The sequence below is a fragment of the Rhincodon typus genome, chromosome 15 (assembly GCF_021869965.1).
Source record: "Rhincodon typus isolate 14 chromosome 15, sRhiTyp1.1, whole genome shotgun sequence".
In the NCBI taxonomy this organism is placed as follows: domain Eukaryota; kingdom Metazoa; phylum Chordata; class Chondrichthyes; order Orectolobiformes; family Rhincodontidae; genus Rhincodon; species Rhincodon typus.
This window is the reverse complement of record NC_063346.1, coordinates 22,189,432-22,214,681: the sequence shown is the minus strand read 5'-3', so window position 1 is coordinate 22,214,681 and position 25,250 is coordinate 22,189,432. Positions and strand designations below refer to the sequence as shown.

The following is a 25,250-nucleotide window of genomic DNA, read 5'->3' as shown; positions in this document are numbered from 1 at the left end:
GCACTGCATGGATTCACAAGTCCACAAACATGGGTACAAGTTGCAAAATGTACACTTTTCATTTCATATTGTTGCACAATATCTATTTCCATCTGGTGATGTAGACTACATTTTAGCACTACAAAAAGAGACTGCTCTTGTTATACAGTGACAGTGTCCCCACCTCTGGACCAAAAGGCCCGGGTTCAAGTCTTACCTACTCTGGAGGTGTGCAATAACATCTCGGAACAGGTTGGTTAAGAAAATATCCATTCACAAACTGAAAAATAGAAAGGGAATTTTAATCGAAATGTTGTGGAGAGTTCAAGTTGGATAGGATTACTACAAACTTAATTGGTCTAATTTAACCAACCTCATGAAACAGCTGCCCGAAGTAAAGCAATATAATCTGTGGGTTGGTCTTTTTGACTCCCTAAATGAACAAATCTGTCCTTCTGGTCATCTTGACGGATTACAAAATATTGCAGACAATCATTCTTTTCTTTATAATCAGCAGCTTCCCAATTTAATTAAATGGAATCTTTAACTCGATTGTGTAGACTAACAAAACTTATAGGTTATCAAATCACACCACCCTTAAATGGAGACAAGATTAGAGTTTAATACAACCACTGTAGCCCAGTTTATGATATAAAAAACTTATCACCTGGACAGAAGAGTTACTTGCTTGAAGAAACCACTATGATTTAGTATTAAGGATATCTGGTTGTTACAGTTTCTGGTGTACTTAAAACAGAACTATAGATATTATCTAGGTATTATAGAGAGGCCATAATGTTTTTGTGGGAAGCAAAGAATATAATTTAGGGGTAATTCAATTGATAATAGTAGTTCTCAACGTTGCTAGCAAACCTGGGTAAATGTGATACAAACATTGGGAGAAGCAGAAACGGAATGAAAAATAATACTTTCAGCTTTTAAGAATCAAGTTCAAAATAGTGACACTGTGACCTAATTTTCATTCTTGGGTCAGGTGCTCAGAGGTGGGAACATGCCAAGCTCCATGATCCTAACCTTTAAAACTAGCTGCCATCACTGTCTCTTCTCGATCCAGGCACTCAGGCTGGATTAGAACTCAGGTCGGACAAGCTGCCAGTTCTTAACATGTTGACTCTTCTTGACAGCTTATGACACCGCTTGATAGCTCTCAGCACTCTTGATGGTTCTCAACACTTCCTGGCAGCTCATGCCACTTCCACACAGGTCAACACTGCCTGATAGCTCTTGACGTTTCTTGACAGCCCTTGACATCTCCTTGTAAGTTGGACAGTTCCAAGAAGGTTCATGCACTCTATACACCCAATCTTGCCCATAATGAACAATTCGAAAGTGCACCAAAGCTTCCCGCCAAAGTTTTTCTGACCACCAGCTGAAAAAGAATACTTGAACCCAGTTCCAATGTATGCCTGCCCCTCAACCCCAAAATGTTCTTGGACCACATTCACAGGTGTATTTCAGCTCTTCAAATTGGTACCCACACATCCAAAAGAAATGCACCAAGAATGGTCCTGCTCACACCAGGTCTAATCTCGACACTCCTGGTACCAGATACCAAGGGCTCCAAAATCTGACTTCAATGGATGAATCTGATTAATTAGATGGTCAACTGCCTCCATGACGCACACACTATACCATGAAAATGAGAAATGCTAGATTCAGGGAAGGGATTTCAGACATCTTCAGCCATTTTTGCCATAGTCAAGGCGTCTTCATCATGATGAAAATCCTGCCTATGTTTTGTTTCTATAAAAAATGGCGGGTGCAGGTTTCAAACATCAACTACTCTGAGCAATGTCGAACACAAGCAAGAGAAGAAAAGCCAGTTAGACAAACCAGTTTGCATTTCCACAGACCACACACAGTATATCACCAAAATTTTCATTTGATCTTACAATGCAGGCTAATTTTCGTCCTTGATATGAGACTTCACTTTGGCTTCTGGCCTCCTACAATATGTTTAGACTGTACAAACTATACTTACTGATTTAAGCCTCCAATTTCCTTTTGTAAACAGATGCTTATTTAATACTCATCTAATACTGTCTTCCATCTGTTAATGAGCATGTTAACTATTCAGCTGCAAATCTGTACCACATACCTGTAAAACTGAGAAGAAAAAATTCTTCAAGGTTGTTGTTTGAAGCTTGCTAATGTGAAACACAAGCTTTTAGCTCTACGCTTTTGGTTCAACTTAAACAGTGTTTGTGCAGCTACTCATTCACTCAATCTACTCAGCCTTAAAAAACGATAATGTCTATTGACTTTTTTTTCTGCTGAGAAAAAAAACATATTCAATCTATCTTTCTTCAGATCCTGGAGCTCCAACTCCTGTTGGTGTTAGATGAGCAAATACAAAGCCATCCAGATTTTGCTGCTGGATCTCAAAGCTGACAGATTTTCAAAGAGGGTTTCTGAACAAAAACCAGAGTCAATCAGGCCATTGATTCACCTGTTTCGAGATCCTTACACCTGTAATTGCAATGGAATGCCATTGCCATCAGCACAGCCATCTGGTCAGTAATAGCACCTCCATGAACTTAGTTGACTTCCATTCTATATAAATGATGGCACTATTAAATAATGTCTATTCACAATTCTAACTATGTCTTTAAGGCCTGGCAGAGTGAGGGGATGTGAGGTGGGGGAGGGGGAGGGGTGTGGTGGGGGGTGGTGGGCGTTAGGTGTAGTGGTGACAGGTCAACTACAAGTACAAAGTTTCTATTATCTGTATTATCCATAAGATGAATTGCAGCAACTCACCAAGGCTCCTTAAACAACACCTTCCAAAACCATGACCATTCCAATCAAGAAAAAGGGCAGCAAACACATGGGAGCATCACTACCTGCAAGTTCCCCTCTAAGTCAATTACCATCCGAACTTGGAACCATGTCACTGCCTCGTCACTGCCCTGGGTCAAAAATCTAAAACTCCATTCTTAGCAGCACTACATCAGATAGATTGCAGCAGTTCGAGAAGGAAAATCGCCATCATCTTCTTAACAGAAATTTCTCATAGCAAAGCAAAAAAAAAAGTGTGATTAAATGTATTCGATCTGATTCGACTTCACAAACTAAGATTCCACTGGCCACTACCATGCAATAGTAGCTCTAGAAATAGAGGGCCAGCATTTGAAACATTCACAAAGCAAATGCTACCATTCTAAATGGTGAATGGTGTGCTAACTCAAGAGATTTTTAACCCCGCAAAACAATGCGCATATACACTTGGACTACAAAGTGTTAATCTACTTTAAGGGTCTCTCATTTCACTGCTTTTGCCCAACTGCAAATTCCACAGTAGAAACATAGGCCACTGAACTACCAGTCATCGAACGATGAGATGGTTAAAGTTTGCCTCTGTCAGTTTCAATAAATACACAATGTAACACAAGGCCTTCCCAGCAAGCATAGTCAATATTTGGCAAACAGAACGCTTGCAGGAGCATTGGGCCCTGCTGTGGCGAAGTTCTGAATAAGGTGAGGTTTTCTCACAACACAGAGACAAGAGCTAGATTGAGTACCGCTTAATTTTAAAATACTCATGTCTCCATGGAATTTTTGACCAACTTTTGATCCATTTTTTAATGGGATATTTGTGACTACAAAGTGATTTAAATCGATAGCTGAATATTGTTGACTTGTGACTATGATCCTAAATACACTAGCTGCGGTACTAGAAATCTAGCCCGGAAAGCAAATCACCAATCTCCTGCTGCATTTATTTTGTGATTCTTGTAATAACTTCTAAAGGCAGCTGTAAATAATCACCAGCCTGGTGGAATGCATGTCACTTGCTGTCTGCAGACAAAATAGGCAATTCTACAGTAAGTTTAATTCTGTTTACCAGATTTGATCCTAAAATTCCCTTCAGAAATGTTCTTTTCAATATTCACATGTTCCTTCATCCAGAATTGTGTTGTTAGAATGGCTAATCCAATTATATACTTCATGCTCATCGTTTCTGATACAAAATATAGCCAGATTGGGGGTGTATTTGGAATATGTATTTAATTATTTAGTAAGTGAATGCACGGTGATACTATCAGGAAAATATAGTGTAGGTCTCCAGAGATTATACACAAAGATATACAGTGCGTTGGTCAGGCTCCACTTCAAGCACTGTATTCAAATCGGCTCACTTTGTCACAATAAAGATATGTCTGCATTACAATGACTAAGGCAATGATAAAGGGAATGAGGTATGAGGAGCAATTAGAGAAAATCAAGCTCTATTGTTTACTAAGAAGGTACTTCAGTAATTAAAAGGGGTAGGAATATAACAAGCATGTAAAATGTTCACAAGCACTAATCAGGAGGTTAAAAAACAAAGTATCAGTTTGTATGAAATCACAAAAATAGAACCAAAGAATGTCAAATAAATTATTAAGAAACATAGTAAGTCTAAAACTTGGAGTCAAAAGATGATAAAGGTGCTCAGAATAAATTGCTGGTGAAATTGTGGAGGCAAGACCATTAGAATATGCAAAATGTTGCTGGATATAATACTGAGTTTATGTAGCTATTGTAAGGATGAACTTTGATAGGTTGAATAGTTTTCTTATTTTTGATTTTCATTATTTACAGGCCAAGACTTCCTCCACGACAAGTTAATTTCCTTCCTCTCATTATTTGGTTTTATTCTGTTTGCTTTTATGCTGTTGTGAGTAAAACTTCTTAGAGATTTCTCCCATTGGTTTCTTGACAACCAGCTGCAATCCCTTTCACCATAATGAATCAAGTCAATCCTATATGATTTGGAAAATTATAATTATAATTTTAAAAAGTACTATTCTGCAAACACCACAACAAAATAAAAGAAAAAGTAACTCTATTGTACCACAATGCAAGTTATAGCTAACCTGGAGAAGAATCTCAAACCTACAATTCTGGACACACATCACAATGGAAGTTTTAATTTTGAATGAGGCAACATGTCTTTATTTCCTGTTCTTCTTGAATGTTTTTGGTCTCTACCCAACTCACCCCCAACTCTAACCGTTAACATCCCGTATCCCCAACTAATCCACTCCCAACAGCACCCCACCCCCCCATCCAAATTCTTATGTGCTTACAGCCAACGTCAGTGGTAATTTGTGCCCTAGAGCAGCTTCTGGAAGATTTTTTCTCTGCTATTCCAACACATTGTGGTGAAAAGACCAGGCTTATTCTCAGCACCTCCACATGTGATGCGTCTAATCGGGAGCTGGACAAAACCAAGGAAATTGAATCTGCAGCCTCTACCTGTTGTGCTCCAAAGTACTTTGCTTCTCTCTGGCTACATGTTTAAAATCTGATCAGTGGGGCAGTAACTCTTTACTGGATATTATTTACAATGCCACTCTCCCCCAAAAAGCAGAAGTTAAACATGTAACATTGTAGACACCATATGACTTTCAATTCAGTTTGCAATTGTAGAATGGTCGTATTGAACCAAACTTTATTACCTTAATTTCCTTTACATCACAGTAGAATAATCTGGCTAGAGACAAAAAAACTATCACTGTATTGTTCACTCTGAATACTAATAAAAACTGGAAGCAGTTTTAGAAAGAAAAACACCTATTTTAAATTAAAATGACAGCATCATGTTTCACTTTCTCAGTCTGCTGTTGAAGTAAGAGCATTTCAAATATACTTAGTCAAACAGAAAGCTGCATATGTGTTTTAATTTTAAAGATATTGGTAGCAGTCCAACAGAATCTGCTTTCAACAAATAACAGAAATTGCTGACCAGGCAGATAAATCAAATGTTGAAATACAGCACAAATAATAATGCCCTGAACCGTTCCGGCGTATCAAGGACTTATACAGGTCAAACTAAATACTTCATTAAAGTTAGAAATGTTTTTGATTTTGAGTCTGGATTTTGTCTCCTCAAATCCTCAGCTGCTCAAAGCTACTGAGTATAAAACTAGGCCCATTTTACTCTGCAGCTTGAGTCAACAGTATCTGCTGAAGGCAGCCTGTAGACACTTGCAAGACTGACATTTGCACTTTGTGAACTCCTTCCTCTAACCCTTCCTTTCAGAAAACTGCTTTGACTTCCAATGAAAAACTACTTCTCATTATGTTAAATAGATGCTAACCCCGTCCTCCAGAGAGAGAAAAAAAAGGCCGCTGCAGATGTTTAAAGCTCTCTCAGCCCATCCTCAGTAGAACAATTACATCAATTTGCATTCCAGTTGAAGCTGGATTAGTAGTGGAATGCCTTTTCCAACCCTGTGCGGGTGAAAAAAGGAAAGGAGGGGGTGGCTGAAAGAGATTTTCTTTTTCTACTTCATTCCTAAATCTGAGACGCTACACTTTCATGAAACAATTGGCTATTGGAAACAATTTTCCAGTGCACTAAATACTTATCAAAGTTAAAAGGGGAAAACATTTCTAAAAAGCTAAGTGGACGTCAGGATCATGGTGCATTACCAAAGGAGCGACTCCTGTTGCTTTGATCCTTTCTGTTGCTACAGAAACAGACTCCGCTCCTTTTTTAGTTAATCAAAACCAAATTATTTAGGAATGCGGCAAGACAGGTTGGAGTCTTGGGCTTCTTTTGTCTTCACAGATTTGGGGAAAAATGTATGGGAGAAAAGAAAAAACTGAAACAAAGATTCTCTTCTGGACATGAAATGATAATGAGGCAAAAGAACAGAAAACATACTTGTTGCATTTAATTATTTGAATGTCCAAAGTGTGTATATACTTAAAATATATAGAAACAAAGCAGCAGGACTGAAAGATATGCATCTCTATTTAAACACTGCTCAATTGTATGGCCTTCATTCTAAAGGCTACATGAGAGTATCATTAAGTCAAACTCTTACAAAACCAATGTCTACTTTTGATAACTCAGCTGGTTATGTTAGCTCAGTGTAGTCAAACTCTATGATAGTTTCACTGGAAGAATATCGCTGAGTAAAAGTAAAGTTGATACACACATAAAATATAATAAAATAGATGAAGATATAACTTTTGATGTTGGAGGCTTCTACCAGCTTCTACTTATTTAACTATATTTTGTTGATATAGAGTCTTATATTCACTTAACAACAAAGACCCTAGAGGTATTATCGCTAGACAAATAATCCAGAGATCTTGGTAATGTTCTGGGGACCGGTTTCAAATCATATCACAGCAGATAGTGAAGTTTGCATTCAATAAAAGAAAACCTGATATTAATAGTTTAATGATGACCAAGAAATGATTGTAAGGAAGAACCCATGTGGTTCACCAATGTCCGTTAGGGAAGGAAACTGCCATCCTCACCTGGTCTGGCCCACATAGGACTCCAGGCCCACAGCAATGTGGGTTGATTCTTAACTGCCCTCTTGGCAAAAAAAAATGTTGGCCCATCCAGCAATGCCCACATCCTATGAACAAATAAAAAAAAGAATTGGAGCACTCAATTTTATATACTATTGTACACCTTGTGCAACAAAAGCCTCCCATGTTGGAGACAGAAGGTGTTTGGGCTGGTTATTCACTTTCTGTCCACAATGCTACACACCCAGATAACCTTTAATCTGATCCTTGAGAAACAACTTATGGTATAAAGGTTCCACCTTAGGAAATCCTGCTGGTCACCAAAATGGCTTTGAGCTAAGGTCTGCTGCCATATTGCAAATAGGCAAGATCTCTCGTGCTATAAGAATGGGTAGGCTTTCCTTTGGACAAGACAACTTTGAAAAGACCAACCATTTAGCAATGTTAGCCTAAATATTAATCCACTGTTTGGCTAAAATTCTAATTGACCTTTCTTGATCCATAATATTATCCTGACTTTCTACACTTCTCAGTAGATGTTTGATTGCTTTATCAGAGGCAAAGGAATTGGCTCAAAGAGAGACAGTTACTGTGTGTTCGGTGGCTCAACTTCCTTCAGGCAAGCTAGAGTACATAGTTTTCTACACAACAATTCAAGTTTAAAAACAAATTTAAAAGTCTCAATAGATCAAACTTCCAAAAATTCAGAAGACAGAGCTGATACTCATATTGCAACTTTGTTGAAACAATACTATTAAAATTGCCAACTTTCTGTTTCTGAAAACTGTATTAGAAACAGTGCTTCACTCAATAGTTCAAAGAAAGAACTTCACCAGGTGACATCTCCCTTTTGCAGGACATGCCATGTGATGGTTTCTCCGTTATATTTATCCTAGTATGTCGGCCAGCCTTAGCTGAATACAGTCATACCGCACAACCAACCAAGTTTCCCAAATCAAACTAGGCCCACTTACCTGCGTTTGGCCCATATTCCTCTAAATCTTTCCTATTCATGTGCCTGTATAAATGTCTTTTCAATGTTGCAACTGTACCTGCATCTACCACTTCCCTCTGGCAGTTCATTCCACATACAAACCACCCTCTGTGTGAAAAAGTTGTCCCTCAGGTCCCTTTTAAATGTATTTATTATCACTAGGCCTCAATAATCAATATATAGCTGCAGCATGGAATTTAATGCTCATTTGAGACAAAATCTTCAAGTTAGACTTGCTAACACTAAATTGTAAACACGGTTACAGGCAATGAACACAATCACTGGAATGAAACACTAATGATGTGGGCATATTGCTGCGTGATCTAATTCTTATAGGAACAATACTTGTCAGTTGGACATGAGCTAAAAAGTAGTACACGAATAGAAACCGAAAGAACTGCGGAAGCTGTAAATCAGGAACAAAAACAGAGTTGCTGGAAAAGCTCAGCAGGTCTGGCAGCATCTGTGAAGGAAAGAAACAGAGTTAACGTTTTGGATCCAGTGACCCTTCCTCAGAACCAGTTCCTGCTGAGCTTTTCCAGCAAGTTTGTTTTTGTTCCTGTAGTACACTAATAAGTCATACACCTCACAAGGCTTTCTTCAAATTTCCAATATATTATGAAGGTCTTAGCAGGAAGATGCCCTGTCCATTTATCAAGGCATTCCTGTATATGTAACGTATCACGTAACTTTCATGTACAAACATATATACCTTATTTTGGCACTTCTCAGTTGTTTTTAATGCGGTTCAAGTGTCATTTCTATGTAAAATATAGTCTTGATCCTGGGATGAGATCAGCAGCCACAAAAGGTTGTGAATGAATTAACAGACATGTTTGTAAGTTAACTACCTGTCCTGATATAAAATGGGCAGTTTGGAACCACAGCATACAAATATGGTGTCAGGACACAACTAAAGTTATGTCTGTGTGAATGAGAGAGAATACAACCATAGGTAAATGGAACTGGACTAAGAGAGAGCTTCATTCGCATACGGAAATTCAGAGGGAATGTGCAAATGGGACCTACAGTGACACACCACTCTATGGATTAATGCTGTCCCAGCACGTCTGTAGTTGTTTTGCCAACAATTTTAAAAGTTAAACTATTTCACAGATTAAAATGTTTCACATGGACCCTGCACAAAATATAAATGAACACAAAGAAAAGATTGAGTAATTTAATGAATTTTTACATTTTATTTCCTTGCCAAAGCCCCAAACCTCCTCCTAGGTGGAACAAAGTAGACAAAAACAAAAGGGCTTTTCTTTGTCATTAACAGGTGTTCTCCACTGTCTATCCAGCTCTCACCTGTGGGAAGGTAAAACTTTCCTTAAAACACATACTGTTCTGCCTTCACTTGCACCATTTGCACCTTTGGTACAAATGAAAAAAAAATCATTTCATATAGAACTAAACCAAAAGAACACCGTGATTAAGGATTAACACGTGAGGAAGAGAATGCAATACACTTGATCTTGATGAACTACTAGTGGAGAGAATCAGAAGTTGTCTCAAGTGTACTGCAAATAGCATTCAGTTCATGATGGCATTTTCACTTTATTTCCATTGACAAGTAGAAGATAGAAAGTAAATATTATGCCAATCAAACTATAGATTGACAATTCCAAAACGAATTTTAAAAAAGTCCTTTTAAAACCTACATGGTGAAGTCAAAGAACTGCAGCATTTATCCACAAACATAATTCGATTTGATTTGATTTGATTTATTATTGTCACATGTGCCTAGGTACAGTGAAAAGTTTTGTTCTGCATGCAGTACAGGCAGATTGTGCCATACAAAGTGCATTAGGGTAATGGAACAGAACTAAGAATACAATGTTACAGCTGTAAAGAGGGCGTACGAAGAGCGAGGTCAACATTAAATTTAAAATTTGAGGAGTCCATTCATAAGTCTAATAACAGGAGGGAAGAAGCTGTTCTTGAATCTGTTGGTATGTGTGTTTAAGCTTTTTATAAATGGTAAGATTTATTTATAAGGAAAATCATGTAATAAATATAATTTTAAAGTAGTCATATATTCCTAAATTACTGATTACCAGCAAAGTTATACATAGTTAAGTAAATGTGGGTGATCAGTGTACACAAGATGTAATCTGAATAGGCTGAAGCTGCCCATATATGTGCACAGCAATAAGGAATTCAAATTTTAGAACTCACCCCCTTCATGCCTATTGTACTGTATACATGCAAACCACCATTCCACTAAAATTAAACAAAGAATTGCGGCTGCTGGAGATCTGAAACAAACAAAACAGATATTGCTGGAGAAACTCAGCAGGTCTGGCAGCAGCTGTCGAGCAAAAACAGAATTTACATTTAGAATATTCTGAAGAAGGGTTACTGGACTCAAAACATTAACACTGTTTTCTCTCCACAGATGCTGTCAGACCTGCTGATTTCTCCAGCAATTTCTGTTTTTGTTTTTTCCAATATTTTCCTTCTTTTCCAATGTGCTAAGTAGCTGATGTCACTTCAGTTGATATTACGCCTGTTATAGAAACAAGGCATGTGAAATAATTTTGGTTCCAGAACAAAGACTGGATGAAAGTCTAGGCACCAGAGAGCAATGGCAGTCTATACAAAATTTGTAGAGATATGAATAAAGCCCATTCTATAAACATACAATTTATCAAATACTGTGTATTTTTCCTACTGCACTTTGTAACAACAAACCCCACAAAACTATTTCAGGAAGTCAAGTCACCATCACTGGAAATGTTCACTATGCTTCAGTTGTGAGCTTTGGGTTGATTTTTGTACTGATATGTGGTATGTATGGATCTTATTTTGAATTTGTTCTAGATACACCCACTCCCTTCATTCATCTAACCAACTGCACATTTTAATTTAATACATAACATGGCTCAAACAGAAAAGTTCACGCTTAATGCAATGAAAGAAGATATATGCATATAGGTAGAAAAATTTGTAAAAACATATACCCATGTAGAAGTATATATGCTGTGGAGACTTCTTGAGTGCTTGCACTTATTGCCTATTCTTAGTTGTCCTTGAACTGTGTGGCTTGCTGGGACATTTCAATGGACAATTAAGAATCAACCACATTTCTGTCGATCTGCAGTAGCATGTAAGCCAGACCAGGCAAGTACACCAGATGTCCTGCTCAAAAGGACGTTAGTGAACCACATTATTTTTTACAACAATCAACAACAGTTTCATGATCATGATCAGAGTTTTAATTCCAGGTTTTTATTGCATTCAAATTTTACCATCTGCCCTGGTGTTTTTGTTATTCACTCATGAAACGTGGATGTTGCTGGCTGGCCACCATTTTATTGCCCATCCTGAGTTGCCCTTGAGAAGGTGGCAAACTGCCTCCTTGAAACGCTGTAGTCCACACGCTGTAGGTTGACCCACAATGCCCTGAGGGAAGCAATTCTAAACCACTAGGGTCAAACTAGAGATTCAAACTAAGGTCCCCTTAACATTTTCCATGTTTCTGGATTACTAGTCCAGGGACAATATCACTGCAGCATTGCCTCCCATATCATGCCCAAATGCATAGCCAAAGTCAATGATACCAGCATTGTTACCTAGCTTGTTCCTTTAACTAGTCAGTCATAGGGTCTTAGAGTTATATAGCACAGGACTAACTCATGGTCAGGAATTCTGCATGCTTTTCCACAGTCCAACTATGCACTGCTTGTGGTACAAGCACCAATGTAATTTATGACAAACAAACTACATGTTTACTTCTTTGTTTAAAACCTGCACTGGGAACATTTGTTGCTCAAATCTGTATTGTTTTTTCACAATGTACAAGCAATCAGGCACCAACCAGCTGCAGGAATCTTCTGTCTGACCGCAGTGCCAACTCAAAGGAAGAAAAAAAAAGCAGCACACAATTCCACTAAAGAGAAGTGCAAGCTTTATATACTGGACTCTTTACTTAGATTACAACCCACTTCTCAAAAACAAAAAATGGAAAGAAATTACATAAACCTCTGAGCAAAAATGTTGGCACAGTAAGGCCAGGAAGATACTCAGGGCTTGACAGAACTGGCTACTATGTAGCTTGAAACTATTAAAGAGATGCATTTGTTGAAATCCTGGAGAACACCACACAGTCCTTTCTATAAGAAGACATAATTTAAACACTTCCATTTTTAAACAGGAATTCTTGGAACATAACAATCATTCATTCATCATGAGCGCAGTTACCTAAACAGTTAAACTTCATTTCATTTCAGAATCGTCAATCGTGTTTCAAGTGCTGCCTCACTCCCACGAATGTTATTTTAGGGCATTTTCAAATACAACTAAACCTAAAACCAAAAACCAAATGCTTTGAGTCTTGAGGCCAACCAGACAAAATGTCAAAATTCAAAGCACAGACAACTATAAAGTATCAGTGAAACATTCAAATCTTCAAACTTTCAATATATGACTCATAATTTCAAATTGGCTTCCCCAAATGCAGAGAATAAAATTTTAAAATATGGACAAAATGTATCCAGGAGTGTGGGAGGAACCAACCCCTCTTGTATCTGAGGTCCAAATATGCTCAGCTCCCTAACTTGGCAGCATAACAATAGCCCAATGTAATTAAACCAGCTATCAGTTGTTAACATTTGCATATAAATGCATGCACAAATCACTGTAAGACAAGCCACAGCAAGTTAGTCTATTAGCATACGCAAATGCACCCCGCACAGCCCTGTAGGTAGGTCACAGCATCGCTCAGTTTGAGTGAGTGAGCTGACAAGCTTCACACAGGGTCAAAGCTCCATCTGTCAGGAACTTGAAATACAAATATTAATGTTCTACCTGGAAACTGGTGCAGGCCACGACTGGTTCCTCATGTAAAATAAAAAAAATGTTGTTTTTCATCTATTAAGTGACATCACAGTTGAAATGAAAAAGAAGAGACAATCTTCAGGCAAATAAATGTGCCATACTGTAACACCCACTCTTCTTCACACTAGGTGTCTGCAAACGTATTGATGCTCCGACTTAAAAACAAAGGAGCAGAATGCCATGCCACCCAATAACAGGATGGCCTTGAGGGAGAATACAAGTGACTCGCGAGAGTTCTCACATTGCATTTTCTATCACTGATTTCAGCAATGTGCTACTTCGGTAATTTGTGGATGCACCCAGTCTTGAGGGAGGCAAAATTAATCTTTACTTAGCACTGGAAAATGATAAAACAAAATGCAGAAATGCAACCCTCAAAATACTCCAATAAAGTTAACAATGCAGAACGTGTAGTGAACACTGTTAAACAAGGGATACAAATTCATGTCGCAAAGTACATTGTTCTCCGAAAGACTAAGAAATAAATAACCGAAGAATCAGAGGCGGAGCACACCAGATTTAATTAAACATCCACGCTCGCATCCAAAGATTAGGTTCCAAATCTTGCGTGGAAATCAGGAAGAGAAAGTTTCAGAGTATAGGGAATTTCCCCTCACCTTTAGCTTAATGAACAAGGTGACCCAGATGCAACTTTCTAGCAGAAGAAGCCTTTGAGCATTCCAACAGTCTACTTTATCAGACATCTCACCTGTCAATTTGCAGCTTCACAATACACAAATAGAAATAAAAACGATTACAGAACTACTCAGAAATATAGGACTCGACTTTAACAGCTGAAGTGATAGCTCACGTTGCAATGCCTCAACTCCCTGAAGCCACTTCTCTAAGAATTACCTCGAAATGTACAACTTTCACATGGGATATGGGGTGATTGGAAGAATGGTAGTGAGTATAGAATACGGTAAAACCTGCCGAACTCAGAAGCAGATGAGTATGGGATGAATGCCGGGTCGGACTGGCTACAAATCCGGATCCGTTTTCAAGCAGTTCTGACCAAGTGTCGCTGGGCTGTAAACAACTCTTGTTTTTCTTTCAAAGGATGCTGCCAGACCTGCTGTGTTTCTCCAGCACACTTCTGGCTTTGTTTTAAATTTCTAGCATCCGCAGTTCTATGTGTATATTTTTAATATTCGTTTTGTGGGACTTTGGCTTATTTTTGCCCTCTAGCCTTGACCTCTCTCACCATTTCAACCTTCCATGGCTCATGGCTTCCATGCTTAACTCCACAGCCATTCAGCCAGTATCCACTCAGAAACCATATGCAGATAAGAAAAATACACTTTTAACAGTCTAATACAGCTCTAACAATAATAGTAAAAGAAAAATCCATTAAAGGTGATTAATTTCTTATAAAAATACAAGGTTTTGACTAACCACATCAAGGATAGTCAATCCTTTGATAGTGTCTTTAACCTGACAATCACATTTTAATTTAAAATACCCTACTGAGTTAATTTTTGCTTGTGAAACTCAGCCAAGCATTTATAATGAGGTAATGACAACTCTTGGGTAAACATCAATTAAGAGCTGGACCAACTGCAGGACAAGGTACTAATTTTTTCCAGTCTAAACTGCTCATTCAATGCAAATCAGCAGAAGCTTTTTTTAACTCTCAGAAGAGATGTGACTTTTTTTGATAAGTTTGAAGAACAGGGCATTTAAAATAAACTTCAAATAATCACATTTAATAAGAACTTATTCACCCGTCAAAAGCTTTTACATCTACTTTACTGTGTCTCCCACACTGTGGTATGGCTCTTTCAACAGCAAAAATGGGATCTGTTTGTTCTGGCTGAGTTGGATTTCCCTCCCGTTTGAATTATGCCCCACCCCCTTAATCCTACTGATGAAAACTGGCTATGTTGGAAATGGGGTGGGATTTCTGCATTCAGTCCCGCCCATCATTTCAAAGTGTCCACTGTGTATTCACTACTCTATGAAAATTAGGCTTATAGTTTCAATTTACTAAATATAAACAGTTTGACATCATCATATTAATTGTACATTATCTGGAAACTTAATTATACCAATTAGGTATACCTTGATATTTATACAATCCATAGTTTATAATGGGCACATATATAAAACATACATACACATATTGCGTGTAATATTTATATTGTTGGGTTTGGTGATGTCTGCTTGTATTGTCTCTGTAAATGAAAGTTTTAAGTATGAAAAGATTAAATTCCAGTTCTACTTTTCACCATGCGGCTATCTGGAACAGAACACAGGACTTCTGATTATCTCTCAATTTACTTCTTTTCCTTTCCCAAATATCTTTCCATTTTCACTCAGTCAACAGACTCCATGCATTCAGAAACCTAATATAAATCAGGAAAACTCACTGTAGATCTCCACTGTTGATGCAAAAGATTCAAGCTTCATGAACTCACCACATAGCTAGAGGTACATTGCATGCACAAAGAACCAAGTAGGCCTACAGCATCCAACTCAACAATGGAAATGTACCTTTTTTTTAATCCATTAGTCAGGCCTGTGTTATAAAATATGCAGGTACACAACACAATTCTATAGCTGGCTGAGTTGAATCTTCCTCATGGCATAATTGATTCAGACACTGAACACTAATCTTCATACTACATTTTACCCCAACTGAGCAACTCAAGTTACTGATTAAGTGCAATTAGATTTTTCAATTTTTCAAATAACAAACAACTTAAATTGTTATCAGCTTTGCACTTTTCTGTGGGTTCATAAGTAATCCAAATGTTGTACTTCTGAATTCCATCTTTTTTGAGCAAGAACAGTCAGGGGAGGGGTTGTGAATAGGTAAAAGGCAACAAAATGCAGGGATGGAGTGGAGGAAAGCCAAATAAAAAAGGGGGGTGATGAGAACAAATAATGAAGGGGAAATCAAAAGGCAGGGAGAAAAGGGGTGGAAAAGTAGTGATCAGTTTCCAATCAGTAACTGCATCACTCGTACTTCTATAACACTTTACTACACTTAAAAATGCAGAACAAATATCTACTCTTTGTCTAAAAATGGATGATACAGAACAAGCCAAAATTTTAATTTTATAGGAACTCAAGGGCACAAAGTCATGATAGATCACTCACTAATTATCTACACATCATAACCAGTTAAAACACAGACAGTAAGTGACATAAAGACACAAAGTTTTGCATTTGGCCAGTGCTAATATGGACAGGCCCTGATGATGGCTTTTTTTTTAATATGGTCATTTCAAGAACATTAAAGTTGTTTTAGTATTGGTGCTCAATTAATTAGGATGTCAGGAGACTTGCACCGTGAGTTGAATCCTGGTATTTACTATACTAAATCCAACTTCTTTATCCTGACTAGACATTGAATCCAGTCTGTTTTACGTGTCTATGAAGCTACTAGCTAGAACAGGTGAGCTGATTCCTGGAATCTCAATTAAAAGTGCCAATATAAAAACAGTTTTACAAATGAGGTAAAATGCAGTATTAATAACTCAAAAGTCTTATCCAGGGATTAAGAATACAAATTGAAAGTGTCACCATTAAAACAATACCAGTGGTGTGTAACGATGGATTTCAATTCTCAATATGTCAGAGTTCATTTGTAGGAGTGTTGGGAATATCACAGTGACACATGCCAGTCCATTTCAAGCACTCATCATATTTTATGCATTAGCATTTTATTATTGAACAGAAGAGCAATGAGTGATCAGAATCTCTATCCTGTATATTTCATTTTTGTTTCTGCATTCTTTATTTTCTCCTTTCTTTCTTCATTTCCTAAATCCCTTCCATGTTCCAGATCGTCAGAGCTCAATGCAACAGGTTAAAAAACTACTGTGAAAGGATGCCGCCAATACCAGATATGAGAAAACAGACAAGAGCAACCTGAGATAATCATGCAGCTTTCCTCCCTGATAAGGAGTGGCTGCCTCTGCTCTAACTCCCCAAAATATCACAGCTTTAATACAGAATTCATCCAATAGAGAAACATGGTTCTTAATCACCACACAATCCCCAAAAAGTGCCATGTCTAGGTTGGATCATCAAATTCTTTTTAAAAAGGGAGAAAAGCATATCTACACCAGCTTTCATTTCAGATCTTTGAATATATGAATGTGCCACAGTTCATTGCATTTCAAAGCAGAAGAAGTGAAAATAGGGCTAAGGAAACATAATCATGGCCAGAAAAATAAAGAACTGGAACGTATAATGATACTGCAATTTAGCCACATGAACACTAAAACCACTGTAAATGCTGAAAAAAAATGTCTAAGTGTTGTCACAGGCCAGTCTGAAACTACATGGGTCCTTTGAGACTACTATGAATATTTCTGAACCAAGGTCAAAATCAAGAACAGATTTGAGTGTTTATTCGGAAAACACTGAGTCTTGGGAAAGTTGGCTCGTTCCATTATCTGTAAGGGCTTCACAGCATCCAGTATTCAACTGATACAAAAGTAATTAGTGCAGCTGTTAAACAGAAAGTTGCTTATGCAGATTTTAAAAACCACAATGTGGATTTTGGTACGCAAAGAGTTAAAGCAAAACCTTGTAACTCAGTATTTATAACACCTCATTGTTAAAAAAAAGCTGACCTCCAATTAACTTTACAAAAGCTTTATCATATCTGATACAAATATGGCATACACACTTCCAAAGTGTTGGTCAAGTTACTTCCTTTTTCTCTATGTGCCAGTTACATTTATAAATGCAAATCAAGCTGAAAACAATCCTTGTTTGAACTAGCCTCTGTTCTCAGCCAGTACCTATATGTGTATAGTTCAAAACCTGCTTAGCTTAGCTTCTTCCCCTATACTAGCTCAGTTACAGTCTTGATCGATATTCCAGCAGAATGCCTGCCCTGAATCTGAGCAGATGTAAGCTTTACATGAACTAAGGGCTGCTTCAGCCTATGCTTGTTCCCACCCATTCTTGGCCTACATTACTCATTCTTTCCCAGTACATTTCAAACAAAATAGGACTGTGGACAAGGCTTCAGTAATTTCAACTCGTCGTCCTCTACTGTTTCATTTCTGCTTAGCTCTTTAGGAACTGACATGGAAAGGAAGCAATGAGTGACTTCACTCATCAACAAAAGATTAGTACTACACTGCTTACCTTCTTCTCAGCTACATCCTATGTTTTATTAAGTTTAACTATTCCTGATTTATTTTGGCAATATATTCATTAATTATTGTATACTCATACCACCTTACACAGATAAGAGAACAAAAAAGGTCTTCTATTTACAATAATGAGTACACTGTGTTGTGGAGGATTTAGATTTGATAAATGGAAGGGAAGACTAAATACAGAACAAATTCCACATCCCCTACAGCAATGACCATAGCTACAATACCAAACACAATTATTGTACCCAGCTTCGAAGCTTATGCAAATTTACACAAACATACATAATGTGCCAGCAAGCATTTCATTCAAAGGCCTGTGTTAAACAATGTTCAAGCGAAGGTTAATCTGAATCATTCTGCTTTGCTGCTCAATTCAGCTTGCTGTGCAAAGCCTGACATCTACAGTTCTGTTTGGCATCGTCAAGGACTGCATCATTTCCCACATAGCCACTGAGCAAACCTTTTTGCAGCACAGGTACCTTAGTACACACATGATCCTTTATTCCTGGCTTCAGTAATTCTTTTCTGCTCTTGACTCAATCAATCTACCATCTGTATACGGCAACCCTTGCTTCTTTGACTCATCTAAGTACGGAGGAACTTCATTTGTCCAACTGGCCACAGGATGGCTGAGAAACTACAAATAATTGAGAATTCTGATCAATGGAGGTGCCCCATCTATTTATTATAATATGAGTGCTCAGTACATAGAAGACAGAATTGGGCTACCATTTACGACAAGTTCGGATATTAGTTAATTTGCTGCATTAAGTTTATTTGGCAGAGTGAAAGTAAAACATATTTTATAGTGATAGAAAATTAATATGAGAAGGTTTTTGTTCTTATGTTCAATAAGTAAATTAAAAACTCTAATTTACTGTAATTGCTATTGAAAGACAGAAATATTCAAGGTGTAGCCAATTAAAAATACTTTTAAACAGCAATGCAAAAATATCACATTTGCTGTCCCAGAAATGCCTCAAGCCAGATTTTAAATTATTTTATTACAGTACTAAACATTTACTATAAACAATGTGCATTTATGTTCCGATAGCATATGTTTAAATACAGCCTCAGTTTTGCCAAAAAAATTAAACCAAGCTGTTTCGTAAAGATTTAATATTGACTGTTGCTGCACACATACTCAAAATACAAAACATTCTATCAATGAGCCACTTAGAACTGTTTTCACTTGGTGTCCTTCTCTTTTTTTTTGGTGGGAGAAGGCACCAAGCAAAGAGTGACTGGCTTACTTCTGTCAAAAGACAAACAGCCTCTGAAGGCATTAAGGGTTTGCATCGATTTCTGACACCACTGTGCTTTTCAAATACAAAATAGCAAGGAGCCCCTCCCCATACGCATACACAATCCTAGCCAAATTAGAATTACAAGCAATGTATGGTAAACACTATTGTTCTTAATGGTTGTAGACAATCTGTTTCTTTACTATTGTACTCAATGCTGAGAACAGATGAAAGCCTCACTTACAGTAGCCTTTAATTTGTGAGGGACTCCAATTATCATTTAAAGGCATAAATTGGAGGAGTAAAATGGTTACATCTCGCTACCAACACTACAGGTCAACTGATGAAATAACAAAACATTTCCCTTCATTTTCCATTGGCTTCTCCACTGAGGTTGTCCATATATTTGCAAGTGAAATGTCCTACTGTGGAATGAGTTTAGGGGTTTAATGGCTTTAGTGCATTAAAAAAGAGTCCTCAAGCTGAATTAACATACAACAATACACACACTGAACGCCGCTGATCTAATCGGCCAGTGCATACCCTAACACTAACTCACAGTCTTAAGAGACACCTAAATGACAAATGGAAACTATCAAGCTTGGGGGGGAAAAAATACAGATCCTGTTAAGTTACAATTGGTCAATCATTTGTGGATATTAAAATAAATATAATTTATTTTAACAGCATGTGTCAATAATTGCAAAACAGTGCCCTAATGAAGCAGCATTAACAGCAACTTGTCGTCTTTAATTTTTAATGTCATTTACTTTCAGGTTACATAATGAAAGAACAACCGAAAATGGATTGTATATTTCGTTTGGATGGGAGTGCATCATTTCATTTTGCGTCTTTTTGTCTTGTTTATCAAGAATATTACCTGTATACATTCCCATCCCGTTTCTTATCATGTAAATTGATATACTTTACGGATCACTTACATTGGCTTGGAGATGCTTGGTGAACAAACTGCACTTAAGCATGTGAGTCCAATTTCTAAATATTGTAGATCCAATTAAAAACGCATCAAACAAAAAAAAATCTAGCGTGCTGTATTGTCTGGGCCGACGATTCTCAACCTGGGACCTTCGCTAAGTATTACGGGGTTAGAGACACAAGCACCAACTGTACTGATTTAAAAATAGGTCTGGCTGGGCATCTGCAACAAGAGACCTGAATGCGGACGTGTGTGAGGAAGCAGAACCACAGACACACACAAAATGCACTGCAATTAAATTACAGTCTGAAAAATATAAATAAATAATTGCTGATCACTACCTTGACACCTCCCCTTTGTGCTGCCCTCCCCACACCCACCCCCCTTCCTTCCATTCCTCCCCTCCCCTGTCATTAACTGGAATAACTGGTCCGGTGTGCGGTGCCTTGCACAGTCAAAATGCAGTGAAATCGGATCCTCGGCGGGGACCATGTTTCTGGCTGAACTTCCGAGCGATGTATCTCTCTCTCTGCAGGCAAACACCTGGCGAGAGCTGGGGCGAGCGGGCGGGCGGAGTGCTCGGCTTCTGACCCTGCTCGGTTCATCCCCCCAGTCCTCCAGCCCCCACCCCTCAGTCCTCAGCCTCCCCTCGCCGCCGTGCACGCACCTCCCGTCCGCGTACGAACTCGGGCTGACCCGGCCGGGAGGGCACTTCGTGAGGCGGGGGGGGCGGGGGGTGGATGGGGAAATCAGCATTGGATCCTGTTCCAATCTCCAGCCTAATCATTCAAATATAACATTCAGGAATCCGATCTCGGGCATCCACACGATCTACTGAGACCTCGTACATATTTTTTAAAAAAGACAGTGTAAGGGAATTTCGTCGGATCTGCCTACTGAATAAACTTTGCGCTCTCCATTGATTTTTTTTTGTGTACAAGAAGTAATAAAAATCGCTTTCGATCCGATATCAGACGCCCTGAAACGGTGTGTTCCTCGTACAAATGATCTCAATGACTGACTGATGTGTCCTCGTTCCCTATTGAGCCTCGATTATCTGTTCCATCTCATCTCGCATCTCCCCTCCACTTCTGTTCTCCTCTCACTCCACTCCATGCATTTATTTCTTATTTCTCTCTACCTTCCTGCGTCTCCGTTTCCTTCAGCGAGTCCAGCTCGTGGTGTTTTTTTTTGTAATTATTGTTGTAGTTTCAGCCCCGCGACCCCTTTCCTCCCCTATCGCTCTCTGATGAAATCTGCCCCATGTCCCAGTCTCCCTGATGGGAGTCGATCCCATCCTCTTTTTTTTAATACATATATATTTCGCTGCCTTATCTCGTCCCGAGCTCGCTCCTCTTCTCCTGCCCTTCCAGCTTTCCTGTCCTGGATCTGCCCATAATACACCACCGTCCTCCTCACTGTTCTGTTCTCCCCTTCATTTTCCCTTGTTTTCATCTTCTCCATTTCGTCTAGCGCCCTTTGCCCTTTTTTTCCCTTCCTCCCTGCCGTTTTCACTTTCCCCTCCGTCCTTCTCTCTCTCCCACTCCTCTCCCCTTTCCTCTGATCCCTAACTCTTTCTATCTCTTTCATTTCCTCCTGTTTCTCTCTGTCTCCTTTCGCTCGGGTCCGCTCATCTCTTCCCTTGCCCTCTCTGTCACTCTCGCTGAGCTATTTCCCCCATTTACTTCTCCCTGGCTTTCAATCGCTCCGTTTCTCTTTCCTCTCTTTCCCTCTTCTCTACCTCCGGGATTTCTCCTCCGATCTGAGCGCGGCTCGCTGACTCTCCGGCTCTTTTTAAACACATTCTCCAAAAACCGATCGATCACATGTGACTCTGAGAATCCGAAAATAAAGTCAACACGGGATCAAGGCTTTCCTACATTCAGCTTCTCCCCCCTCCCCTCAACATCCCTGGAACTGAGAAAGAATGAAAACCAAATCCAGAAAAAGAATATTTAAAAAAAAATTCTGAGACAGAGAGAGAAACTCTTTAACCCCGCCGTCTTACGATCCCGGGACTCGAGGAGGAGGAGGGAGAGAGAGAGAGGAAAAAAAACAAAATGAAGAACTTGGAAATCCAACCTCTTTTAGCCAACCGCATCCCAACTAACACATCCAGGGACAGAGAGAGACCAAACGGGACGGAGAAAGAAAGCCCCGAGCCCGGCCACGGAAGCAGAGCGAAATTCCCCTCGCTCCCTTTCCTTCGGAGAAAGACGGACCCTCACGCCGAGCTCCAAGCTTCATCTCCCGGCTACGACCCCGGGCAGCTGCCGGCACTTCCAGCCCTCAGTCCCGCGCTCGCATCGTGGCGTCTCCAACAGCCCAGCTCTCATCCTCTCAATCACCACTAAATAGATAGCTATTTACTTCAACAGACCGCTTGCAACCCTAAAACATTGCATTAAAAAAATGACCATAAGGGGGGTCGAGACTATGTTGACGGCTGGTCAAGATCAGGTTGGTGCGGATGTAAACACACAGGTAAAAATAATCATAATGAACTTCAAGTATTCAAAGTTCTGCTTGGATGCGGTTGTATTTATCATGACCATTTGCAAATAATAATAATGAAAAAGTACAAGTGGGAGGAGGGGGGGAAGCTTCAGGCTGGCGGAGGAAGAGAGAGAGAGAGAAAGCGAGGGGCGCTGGCGATTGACTGTAATTAACACATCCACAAAGAAGCAAAGCAAAGTGGCAAGAGAGAGAAAAAAAGTTGAAACTTACGATTTTCCACCGTCTGCTGTTTGTAAAAAGAGAATGGTGTAATCCAGATCAGCTCGTAAAGATCCCATACAAAGACTCCTCAGGGCCCGGCGACACTCGCATTAGGACAGGCAGGACATTCCAGGAGCAAAAATTTCAGCGATCGCGGTGGAAAAGAGGGCGAAACTCGCAATGAAAAAAGTCGATGGATCTTTATTCTGCTAATTAGTTTCCGTGCAAAAATGGCTGTGATTAATTCAGTGCGCATGTGCTTCATTACGAAGGCACGACGGGAAGGGCTAATTAGCGACCTCGGATCAATATTCAAGTGACGCTTTTCGGAGTCAGCCACAAAGTCAGGAATATAGATATATATATATATTTATAAAATGAAAAATACTGACTGCTACACAAATGCAAGCGAGAGAGGAGGAGGAGGAGGGGGCAGAGGAAATAAAGAATCTACTGTATATGTGTAATAATAAGGCGATCTGCTTAAAACTCCAACCCCTCTGCATAGATTCATTAATTCCAGTCCTGATTAACAGGGGTCCCTGCTAGCTCTTCCCAAGACGCCCAGGGTTTTTTTTTCTGCTTTTTGCCCCTGCAAATATTAAGCGATCGTTTTATGAGCAGATGATCTTTCATTTCTTAATCCTTTATTTTTGTAAATATAAAACAAGTGCTGTTTTAATTGCATTGGGGGGAAAAATCATAAGAGCAAGCGAGCGTTCCTGGAAGGTTACAATTTTAGGGGATTCTTTTGCCACAAGGTTGCAAACGCGAAGTGCTGATATTCCAAGATCTTTACCTTGTAAAATCTTCAGCAGGAAAAATTCTTCTCTATAACATTTTGACAATCAGTAAATTTCCCAAGAACAACCTTTTAAAACAGTTATAAAATTTCCAAACACAGAAGCTGCATTACTTTTAAATTGATTAATAAATTCTATTTTCTCAACGTTTTCAGAACTTTACGTTTGAATGCATAGAACTGGGAAACCCACTTAAGAAACTTGCGCTCGGGAAGGTAAATTCCTTTCTCTGTTTCGGTACTTCTAATGCAGTATTTAATTTCGCAACAACTACATTTAACATGCTAGCGCGATACTTTCGCCTTTTTCTAAATAGATTAATGTTAATTCCTCATCAAGTTTAAAAATGCTAGTTCCATTGTGTGTTACTAAGAATTGCATCCCTTTAGACAGCACATTTTTTGCTAATTCACATTTTCTGTGTACTGTACGCAACATCTACATTGTCAAAACAGATAACGTTGTAAAATCTGTTAAAATACAATGTGAATTGAAATGACAGAAAATTTTGGATTCCATGTGCTTCCTCCAACTTTTCCGCTGTCCACATTTGCCTTGAGACAGTGGATTGTTTGAGAGGGGAATTTTTTTTAAAAAGGGGAAAAACATTGCAAAGAACAGAATTCAGAAATAAATATATCAGGCAAATTTACTGGAAGCAGGAACAGAGAAATCTGGTAAAACACAAACAGTTGCTTGTACGGGTTATCGTCAGAGATTTTCTCCTGCTACAATCGCTAGAATTGGAATTGAAAGTGTTTTAGTCACTGTATTGAGCGGATGTAACGGAATTTGTTGCGATCGATCGTCGATCTTTTGAACAGTTTTCAGGCTTGTTTGAGAGTTAATAAAATGAAATAAACCAACCGCACAAATAAAAGCCAAGAGTTTGAATACAATGTCGAATGCCGTTTGAATAGCCAATATCAACAATTATCCACACTTCTGTAATTATATAAAACCGCTGGATCAATAGCAGCTATATTTGCATTAAATGTATAATTTTCTACGTGTTCTCAAATAAAAGACAGGCAGCAAGCTACTGCGGCTCACCCGTGGTGAATATACTTGACAATGCATTATTGTTTTGCTATTTCTGTACGTATTTTCCCCAAATCAGCCCAGCTAAGTTCCTGTTAAGTGTTTTTTATCAGTGCTTATACCGATTTAAAAATCAGCAAATCTAATGCTGTGCGTGTTCTTCTCGATTCTTTGACAGAAGTACGCGTTGAGGAAGAATGTTTTCTTGTGTGACCTATTTACAGTGCATTATTATCCGCGGAAATATTCTGAGTTTGTCCCAATCAAGCTATACAGAGCAGGAAAATCTTG

The 25,250-nt window shown here is 38.8% G+C and overlaps 1 protein-coding gene across 2 annotated transcripts in view; it reads right to left on the bottom strand.

Moving 5' to 3' along the window:
• zfhx3b (zinc finger homeobox 3b) overlaps positions 1-23,357 on the bottom strand; it is a 479,371-nt gene extending 456,014 nt beyond the window's left edge. For both annotated transcript variants that reach the window (XM_048605818.1, XM_020527051.2), the window contains exon 1: positions 23,125-23,357. The gene's annotated coding sequence lies outside the window, so the exon portion shown is untranslated. The remainder of the gene's footprint in view (positions 1-23,124) is intronic.
• Between the last annotated feature and the right edge of the window lie 1,893 nt (positions 23,358-25,250).